The sequence below is a fragment of the Eumetopias jubatus genome, unplaced genomic scaffold (assembly GCF_037043125.1).
Source record: "Eumetopias jubatus isolate StellerSeaLion01/CBP00866 unplaced genomic scaffold, mEumJub1_p1.0 scaffold_3, whole genome shotgun sequence".
Classification (NCBI taxonomy): Eukaryota; Metazoa; Chordata; class Mammalia; order Carnivora; family Otariidae; genus Eumetopias; species Eumetopias jubatus.
In genome coordinates this window covers 175,431,210-175,441,239 of record NW_028274809.1, presented here as the reverse complement: position 1 = coordinate 175,441,239, position 10,030 = coordinate 175,431,210, and the positions used below count along the sequence as shown (strand labels likewise).

General features: G+C 39.0%; 1 pseudogene; it reads left to right on the top strand.

Annotated features, from left to right (window-relative positions):
• Positions 1–921: 921 nt before the first annotated feature.
• LOC114211513 (heme-binding protein 1 pseudogene) lies at positions 922–1,484 on the top strand (annotated as a pseudogene).
• The last annotated feature ends 8,546 nt before the right edge of the window (positions 1,485–10,030 follow it).

Here is a 10,030-nt window from a genome sequence, read left to right as displayed (position 1 = left end):
AGCTATGGAAAGAGCCAAGATGTCCATCAACAGATGAATGGATAAAGAAGATGTGGTATATATATATGCACACACAATGGAATATTATGCAGCCATCAAAAAGAAAAACGAAATCTTGCCATTTGCAACGACGTGGATGGAACTAGAGGGTATTATGCTGAGCGAAATAAGTCAATCAGAGAAAGACATGTATCATATGATCTCACTGATATGAGGAATTCTTAATTTCAGGAAACAAACTGGGTGTTGCTGGAGTGGTGGTGGGTGGGAGGGATGGGGTGGCTGGGTGATAGACACTGGGGAGGGTATGTGCTATGGTGAGCACTGTGAATTGTGTAAGACTGATGAATCACAGACCTGTACCTCTGAAACAAATAATACATTATATGTTAAAAACAAAAGTCCTTGCTAGTCTGAACTCTTATCTTTGCCTTATTTACCTACTTACAGTAACTCTAGCAAAGTAGCTTCAGTGTTAACTACATTAACATTATCTGCCTTACCATAGATACATACCCCAAGTTCCTAAGGGTTAAAGAATATGTACAACAGAAGCTGAAAATCCATTGGACTTGATATGGGGCAGAATTAAAAAAATTAAACAGACTGGGAAGACCTTATTTCCCTTCATGTCTCAGTGAGAATGTCCCTCCCAGATACACGTTTGATCACCCCATGTTTGCCTCCCTGTGTATTTTTTTTCTCTTAACTCCTGTTTTCATTATATTTAAGTAATGCGGTTTTACTGGAAAACACGTTGTAAGTAAGTGCTGCTGGTTGTATTACTGATCATTATAGTAACATATAATCTGTCAGAAAAAGGAAAGTTTGAGTTTATTATTTTATGCATCAAAATAACATGAAAAAAGAATTGGATGGTCCACTGGTGCATCCAGAGCGCTACAGCCACGTCATTTGGGCATGATCAAGAACTTGCTGTTTGAAAGCATAAAGACATGGCCTTGGCAGGTCCTGAGCAAAGGGGGCAAGGAAAAAGTCTCCTATAAGGAAAGGACCTGTGAAGGAGGAAGGTTTGCCACAGGGGAAGTGACAGATCAGCCTGTGGGTGAGGCTCTACGGGAAGCAATGCCCGAAGTCATGATGTATGTGGGAGGCACCAGTGACAAGGGAATCTGGATGGGGATGACAGTTCCTATTTCTTTTGCTGTGTTTCCCCAGTGAAGATGGCTCCCTATGGAAAAAATTCAAAGTCTGGTTTCAGATTCCAAACCAGCTCCAGACCAACCTGCCCAGTTCCTACTGATGACAGCATTAAGATGGAGGACAGGGAAAGCATCACTGTCTCTTCCCTGCAGTTTGGTGGTTATGTCAAGGAAGCTGACTATGTAGCTCATGTGGCCCAGCTGCGTACCACCTCGGAGGACACAGACACCTGACAGAGTGACTTCTACTTCTACACTGGGTATGAGCTTCCTATGAAGCCCTACAGATGTCACAATGAGGTCTGCCTGGTGAAAGCATGAATGACTTCCTGAGCCAAAACTTCCTGAATACGTGCTTCTGTGTCTACTTCCTTAGGGGAGAAGAAGGGGAACAAAGCTTACAGCTGTATCTCCAGCTTAACCAACTTTCCTTCAAAGCCAGTTCCTGCCAATTTTCTGAAATAAACATACTCCATCTATGCTCCTATAGTATATATATATATATAGTCAAGATAGGCAGCATCCCTCTAACAGACTTAGAAAGTTCTATGGTGGACCATAAAAAAATCCAGCAATATTTTCCCAGCTATGTGGGTCACTAAAAACGGATGTAAAAAAAAAAAAGAACCATGAGAGACGATGGACTCTGAGAAACAAACTGAGGGTTCTAGAGGGGAGGGGGTGGAGGGGATGGGTTAGCCTGGTGATGGGTATTAAAGAGGGCACGTTCTGCGTGGAGCACTGGGTGTTATGTGCAAACAATGAGCCATGGAACACTACATCAAAACCTAATGATGTAATGTATGGTGATTAACATAATAAAATAAAAAAATGCAAGAAAAAGATTATCCTAAAATTAAAAAAAAATAAAAAATAAAAAAATGATTGAAATAGTATTTTTGTCATTGAGAGAAAAACGTGGTTTCTGCATGATCGTATATCTGTGATTCATATAAGACCTTTGTCTAAAAGAAACTGAAAATAATAGGGACAGCTGGATATGATGAGGCAGTGACAAGAACTTCTGCAATATTTAACTGAACACAGCCCATGTATATGCAACACCATTAAGACCTAAAGGAAGGATGTGAAGGTGATTAAATAGAAACTACTCTTCTCAAGCAGCTTAGTTTCTCATGAGGGCAACAGGCAGACATATGATTGCATTTAACACAAGGCACACAGTGTAAAGTATCAAAAATTCTATAAAAACTAAGTGCTTCGGCAATGCCTGAGAAGGAAAAAAGATTAATTTTTACTGAGATGACTGGATCGGACTTGATGATTTAAGTGACATTTGACCTGGGTTGAAGACAGTGGAAGGTTTGATTAGCCAGAAACAGGGAACGAGGTCACTCCAGGCTAAGGAAGAAGTGGGAGGCGGAGCACAGAGGTACACAGGGCATGACCTTTCTGGAGAAAAGCAGCAAGAACAGAGCTGAGGTTCACATAGTTCTTCTGTAAGAAAGTGATTCATATAAGAGATGAGGTTCAAAGGACAGATTGGGGTCAGACTGTGAAGTCATGAATACCATGTGAAGAACTTTTTATGACCACAGCAAGGGACAACAGGAAATGGCACTTTCTGTTTTGTTATTGTTTGAAAACGACCCGGATTTAGTTTTTAGCTATTCTAGCTCTAGGGCATTGGGAAACACACAAAAAAACGGTCTTACGCTCCCCATCTCCTATACAATAAAATTATACCTATTAAACTATGGGGTTAGTTTGTTTTGCTTTTTAAATCATTTACTCTGTGCCAGGCTCTGTTCTGGAGCTCGTGATGTAGGCAGGGAACAAAAGGAAAAAAAAAAAATCCTTGCTTACACGAAGATTAGATTTTTGAGGCAAAGCCATTAAGAAACAAACCCACCCATGGTATGTAATGTGGAGATAAATTCCACAAAGGGAACCATAGCAGAGTAGGACGGTAGAATGGCAGAGGCCACTATTCTCAAGTTGTTAGGGGAGGCCTCACTGAAGAGGAAACCACTGGTCAGGTTCCCACATGGTTTTGTGGTGTTCAAAGTCCAGACGGACAAGACAGCAAGGGCACCCTAGGTGGGGACGGAGTGTGCAGCAGTACAGTGGTTGAATTCCACCATCCGAAAGGTATAGGCCACAGTATTTTCATACCGATCAAATGTGAGATGTGAGAAAGTAGTCTGGGATGACTAATGGTTATTTGGCCTGAGCACCCAAAGAAATGAAGGTGTCCTTCACTGAAAGCATCCTTTACTGAAAGGTGTCAGAATACAGCAAGAGGAACTGGTGAGGAATAGGAACAAGACTTTTGTTCAAGATTTCCAGTGGCCAACTGTTATACACATCTTTAATTCAAGAGGTTGGAGACACACATTAGGAAACATCAGTGAGTGCACAGATGGTATGTGAGCTTGGGAGCACATGAGATTAGTCCCAAAGAAAGAGAGAACAGAGAATAAGACAGGGTACAGAACCTCTGAGTTTTCTTATGCATTAGTGTTGAGAAAATGAGCATCCGACATTAGCATCTCCGGAGCAATGGTTAGTGAAGAAGAAAATTGAATATTCTAGAAGAAAGGTAGAGTAAGTACATCAAGAAGGAAGCAATGATCAATTATGGGCAACATATAACTCAAGTAGGATGGAAACTCTGAACTTACTAGATTGAACAACACAGAGTTCTTGGTGAAAGCAATTAGAGCAGTTTGAAGAAGAGTAGTAATTTGGTAGGCTTAAAATAGTTCCTATCAAAAGTTCCTTATACTGTAAGATCTTATTAAAGACCCAAAATATGTAACAAAAAACTAAACTTTTTAAACATGAAAAAAACTTTTTAAAAGTACATCTGAAGAGTAGAAAGGAAATTTTTGAAGGCCAAAACAAACAACAACAAAAAAAACAAAAAGAGAATACTGTTTCCATGACATGCTGTCATGTAACAAACCTTGTACCAAGACTAAAATGGTTTTTATTTGTGAAGAGTTGTAACCACCAAAAAGGGATCGGAAGAACAACAAAATCTAGGCCATACAATTGCCTGGAGCTGAATTAGAGACCCTCACATGAAGCTGGGAATCTTGCAGACCTAAATCATCAGTGAAAAGGGTGATGTAAAAGCAAAGAAACAAAAACCACAGAAAGGGTGAAAAAAAAAAACAACCCTCATTTGTCACAGGCTTGGATAGTGTGGAAGAGAACATATATATACTAAGTTTTTTAGACCACAAGTCACAGTTCACACATTTTGATGCCTGAATACATTCTTTAGGGTTTCCGTCCTCAGTCTTACCTGGTATTTAAGTAAATCTTCAATTGGAAATGTCTTCAAATATCCAGAAGCAAATGCAGAATTTTTCTATAAGAATGATGCTCATCTATGGCCACAAAGAATTCTCAAATTTCCAAATACAAAAAAGTAAATGAAATAGATGAAGGAAAGGGACACCATAAATGAAAGTCAGGAAAAAAAATTAACAGAACGAGCAGAGATGCTATTCTATGAGGTGTTTAGAAAAATTCTCACAACAAGGCAACTTTTGTCTTGGGCTTCAGACTAAGTATCTTATCTGGACCTATTTTCCAGTGTGCTAATTTTTTCTTAAGCTACACGAAGTCTTCCTTTCCTCTTAGATTGAGTACTCAAGTTATTATATTTTTGCAGCTTTATGAGTATAACCCATTTGATTTTTAACACTTTTTAATTCTATAAAATTCTCTGAAAATGTTTTCTGTTTTCTCTAAACTCTTTAACATTTTAATGAATTATTAAAAGACAGTGTCTTATTAAACCCATCTTGATCTTTATATATCTTTGTTATGTTTTTATTTTGGGCTTTTGTTGTCCACTTTTTACCTGGGGATATTCCAGGTAAATTGTGATTGAATTCCAGATGTGTAAAAAAAATAAAGAAATTTTGAAGACCTTAGCCATCTTCTCTAGAGAGAATTTCTTTTTGCTTTTAGTATACATCTATGGGAGGGGGCAGATCTCCTTAATCTGAGTAATGTTTAAGTTCATCTGTAGTTGGGCTTACCTATTTCTTATTCACTCTTTTCCTCAACTAAATTAATGGAGTATTTACCAAGGTCTTTCTTCGCCCTCATGAAATGCAGTTTTGTACCCCATTCCTGTAAGATGCTCAGATTTTTCAGCTGCTAAAATCTTAGTTTCCATACCACACCCAGCTTCTTAGCCTTATGACTCTTAATGCCTAGAATGTAGGTCTAGAATATTAGGCTTACCTTTTTGAAACAGTCTGAATATCACATTGTATGTTAACTAGAATTTTTAAGCTCAGCACATTTATTTTTTTAATTTTTTAATTAACATATGTTATTTGCTTCAGGGGTACAGGTCTGTGATTCATCAGTCTTACAGAATTCACAGTGCTCACCATACTACATATCCTCCCCAATGTCCATCACCCAGCCACCCCATCCCTCTCACCTCCTCCCCTCCAGCAACCCTCAGTTTGTTTCCTGAGATTAAGAGTCTCTTATGATTTGTCTCCCTCTCTGGTTTCCTCTTGTTTCATTTTTCCCTCCCTTCCCCTATGATCCTCTGTCTTGTTTCTCAAAATCCTCCTATCAGTGAGATCATTCGATACTTGTTTTTATCTGACTTATTTCGCTAGAATTTAAATACCTAAAGGAAAGAAAAAGAACACTCTGCCTTGTTAGCATTTGAATTCTCTCATACAGATTCCTTTAAAATGCTTTTCTCATTTGTGTTTTTCTTCCCTTTACTAGGAGCAGATCTGAAATAAACCAAGCTGCTGTTTCTCCAAACAGAAAGCCCACAGATTCAATTTTACCTCTGGGAAGACAATTGGGAATGTACTTGTGAAAGATTACAGAGGACCTCAGACTGCCACTGATGCTCTGCTCTGTGGCATTCATTGTATTATTTTTATGTCGGATACAAACATATTAGCATTACATAATCTGTAATGTGGATCCTGTATTTTAAGAGAAAAAAAAAAAGGTGGAGAATCAAAGAAATGGGAATCAGCAAGTACAGAAAAGTTTTTGATTTTGTTTCAAAGGGGAAGCTGAGAATTTGGACATTATTTGAAAGGATTTGGAACAGAAAGTAAGAAAGTGTCCATAATCCAGAATGCCTCCATGCTGATGTGAGGTGGTAGGAGATTGAATTCATCACCTGAAACACGAAGCATGGATACTTAGGTAACAAGAGTACATATTTAAGTTTCTTTCTGACCTTTTAATCATTTGAAAAATGCCAGCTGTGGGGAGAAGAGATGGGCAGTAAGGAAATAGGTGGAAAAAGTCAAAATGGGATCTTGGAAAAAATAAAGATGAGGTGAGGCGTGAGAGAAAGTGGGGAGTTTACAATAACTCTTGGATTGGATTTCTAAACTCTGTAACTGGGAGGAAAGGAAGATAGCCTTGCATGTATTAGAAAAAGCAATGCGAGTTTAGCATATTAACACCTAGTTCCAGATCCCAAGAAGGAAAGCAATAGTCTGTTTGGGAAATTACTTTGACATGGTTTGTAACTTGGTATGATGTCCGTTATACCTACAAGAGCACATGCTATGGCAATAGGGTAGTTTTAGTAGGGGCGAGATGCTAGGTACGCTTACATTCTACTTGAATTCAATTGAACACTTAATCCTGAGCTTTGTAAGGGTCAGATAAAAGCAAAATAATTCTCTTGTTGCCATACTTAAAAGTCCTAATTTCTTTCTCTTGAGGAGTACAATCATCCGAAATTAGTGTTCAGTTAAGAGAACAGAATCTCAGAGCAAGATAGAGGAAATTCATATAATCCACAGGGGATATGCTCTCACTGGGATTGCTGGTTTGCATTAACTTGGCAAATTTGGATTCCAAGAGCATTACAGCTCTGCTTGAGATGGGGAGTATTTGTCAGTTAATTATGCCATGCCGTACACAGGGAATAGTCCCCTATGTACAAAACCAGAGTCACTGTCACTCAGAGAAGGTTAGTTATAAAAATATGAGAAATTATGGGAGGATAAATTATTCATTTTTATTTCACTTATTACCAACTATCAATACTAATATTTTTCCCAAAGGGGAGAAAACTTTACAATAAGAATGTTTTTAAGAAAAATTTCCTTACTATAAAATGTGCCGTCTCCCATTTGTGTTTTACTGTATTCTAGAGCTATCAGTCTTATGAAGCAATAAATTTCAGTTGTATACTCCATAAGCTCCTGTGATAACATTTTATATTGCTTGACTGCTGCCTAAAGGAGGAGGGTAAACTATTATTTCAAGGTGCATTTTGCATCCAAGGAGATAGACCTGTTTATTGCAATAGTCCCATTTTTTACTCTAGGGCAGTGGTTACTAGATATGAAAGAAAATGAGAAGGACTGGTTTCTCTTCCCCAAGGAAAGGAGGAGGGAAGAGAGGAGAGAGAAGGAAAAAATGGGAGGGGAAAATAAACCAGTGAAATCTTGGGAGGTGGATACTAAGTGGGTGGTTGTCTATTGAGGCAATCTGTTCCTTGGGAGGTGATTGGCTGAAATGTCTTAATATCAACAAGCAGTATTAAATATTTGTTCTGTGATAAATGCTGTAATTCTAATACTGCTCTATAGGAGGTAGTTTGTTCATGTAGTCCATGAATCACCTCACCATGAGGAGGTGATTAGGTGTCATGTTTGATGTTTTGGATTCAATGGTATTTTCTTAAAATTCATATATTGAAGACCTAACCCCTGGTACCTCATAAAGTAACCTGATTTAGAAATAGGGTTACCACAGATATGGTTAAGATGAGGTCACCTTGGAGTAGGGTGAGGCTCTAATGCAATACGCCTGGTGTCTTCAGAGGGTTATGTGAAGAGACACATACAGAGAGAAGACGATATGAAGACATAGGAAGAATACCAGCTGCAAAGAACACCCAAGATTGCCAGCAATTCACCAGAAGCTAAAAGAGAGACATGCAACAGATTTTCTCCAGAAACTCTCTAAAGGAACCAATCCTCCCACAATTTGATCTTGGATTTTCAGTCTCCAGAACTGTGACACAATGAATTCCTCGTTAAGCAACCCAGTTTGCGGTACTATGCTATTGCACCCCCTAGCAAACTGTTATTTTTTAACCTGGTGAGAAAGAGAAACAACATGAAAGTAATTTGTTCCTCAGAGGTGGAATCACTTGGTGTGTAAGTTTGGTTCCTCTGAGAAATCGATGCCACGTGGGATTTGATATGTATGATTTTATTGGGGGAAAAGCCTGTGAAAGATAACGGGAGGATAGGGCGAGGTAGCTACGGTGCTAATCTGACCCCTGTGAAAACAGAGGTGGAGGAAAAGATTGGGTACAAGGAGTCTCAGACTGGAGCAGATTTTTTTTTTTTTTTTTTTAAGATTTGAGGGAGAGCAAGCAAGAGAGGGAGCAAGAAAGCATGGGGGGAGGGGCATAGAGAGAAGGAGAGAATGTCTTAAGCAGAGTCCATGCTGAGCACAGAGCCTGACGTGGGGCTTGATCTCACAACGCCGAGATCATGATCTGAACTGAAACCAAGGGTTGGATGAGTAACTGACAGGGCCACCCTGAGCATATTTCTAAGCAAGGTTAAGAGAGGCTAAGGGGGACTCTTCTACCTTAAGTTCCCTGTCACAGGAGTCCCATGTCTCATAGTCATAAGCTTTCATGCTACCCCTCGCTCACTGAATGCAGCCTGAGGGCAGCGTGACCCCAGTACAAATGCAGCAGGGGCTAGAGAAGGGTGGCAGCTGGGCTGTCCTTTAACTCTGTTCTCCATAGCATGACATATGAGCAACACAGTTCTATGGCTGCCACCACACTGGGGGATGTGAAGATGCCTTAGGAGAGTGATTTCTTGAGGGTCAGCTGCAAGTTGTCTGTTTAAGGTACTGTCCAGCTATCCTGGGGATAGCCTTTTGATCAGGAGTTGGCCAACAATGGCCTGTGGACCAAACCCAGCTTCTATTTCTGTATGACCTTTGGACTACGTGATTTTTAAAGACTAAGGAAAAAAGGAAAATACGAAGAGAAGATCCAAGAGACTGTATGAGACCCATAATGCCTAAGATAATTATCTGGTTCTTTAAAAAAGTAAAAATTAAAAAATAACATTAACTAACCATTATTTTAGAAGTTATCTATAGCCATAAGTATTGGGGTTCCACACATGTCAGAATGGTCTGTTTCAGCTAGTTATCCCTAGATCACCTCTGCTTATAGAAGTAAGCCAAGCTGGACATGATGCTGTGAGGTGGAGTGGGTAGGTGATGTGGTCTTTAAAAGGAAGGGATATGGAATCATTCAGGAAGTCACATACAGTATTTATTAGTTCAAGCTTCACTTCTGTTTTCTCCTTTCCAGATAAATAGAATTGTCATGTTCCATATTGATAGACATGGCCAGTTCACAGCCACTGACCTGCTGCGAAGTGGGTGATGGCGGCCAGTGGTCCATCATCCAACCTAACCCACTGGGTGTCAACCTAGGCTAAATTCAAGCTAGTTCATTCTTACAGTCCTTTCAGATCTCACAAAAAAATTAATGTATGCTATTTAAAATTTGAAAGTTGGCTGACGAAATAATCCTTGAAGTTATATGCAAGAGCAACAATAGTTTCAAAATTTTTAAATCTTATAGGTAAATCTTAAATCCACCCTTTTAAAGTTAGTAGCAAAAGAACAGATATGTGATTTTTATTGTGAGTGAAATGTAGGAGAAGGTTTTTGAGAAAAGGAACATTAGAAGAATCACTCAAGCTTCTGGAATGCGAATATATTATATAAGGGAATATAGAAAGTCCAGAAATAGATCTAAGTGCATATATGCAGCCTATGTATAACTCACTAATCCAGTTATTATCAACTATCACTTTCTCACCCTATCATTTTTA